Source organism: Eimeria mitis, genomic scaffold (genome assembly GCF_000499745.2).
Source record: "Eimeria mitis Houghton genomic scaffold, Emh_scaff387, whole genome shotgun sequence".
Lineage (NCBI taxonomy): Eukaryota > Apicomplexa > Conoidasida > Eucoccidiorida > Eimeriidae > Eimeria > Eimeria mitis.
Genome location: NW_013572204.1, coordinates 13,720 through 14,006, shown reverse-complemented (window position 1 = coordinate 14,006; position 287 = coordinate 13,720). Strand labels below are relative to the sequence as shown.

The 287-nt window shown below is 58.5% G+C and overlaps 1 protein-coding gene across 1 annotated transcript in view; it reads left to right on the top strand.

Moving 5' to 3' along the window:
- Positions 1 to 287, top strand: part of EMH_0010470 (uncharacterized protein) — a gene marked incomplete at both ends in the record, with an annotated part of 5,410 nt that overhangs the window by 1,437 nt on the left and 3,686 nt on the right. The window lies entirely within an intron of this gene.

Below are 287 nucleotides of genomic sequence, written 5' to 3'. Positions count from 1 at the left end.
ATAACTGCTGCTGGTTCTGCTGCTGATAGCAGCCACACAGATGAGGTTTCTGCTGCAGCACGTGCTGCACGTAACCCAGCAGCAAACAACTCTGCTGCTGCTGCTGCTGCTGCTGCTGCTGCTGTTGCTGCTAGCAACCCCACAAACAAAACCCACACAATACACCATACACACCCTGAACAACCCCACACCCCACACCTGAAAGCAACGATCCCAGGGGGAACGGAGACGATCCCAGGGGAGCCAGGGGTAGCGGGGGAGCGTGGCGGCAGAAGCAGCAGGTGTGG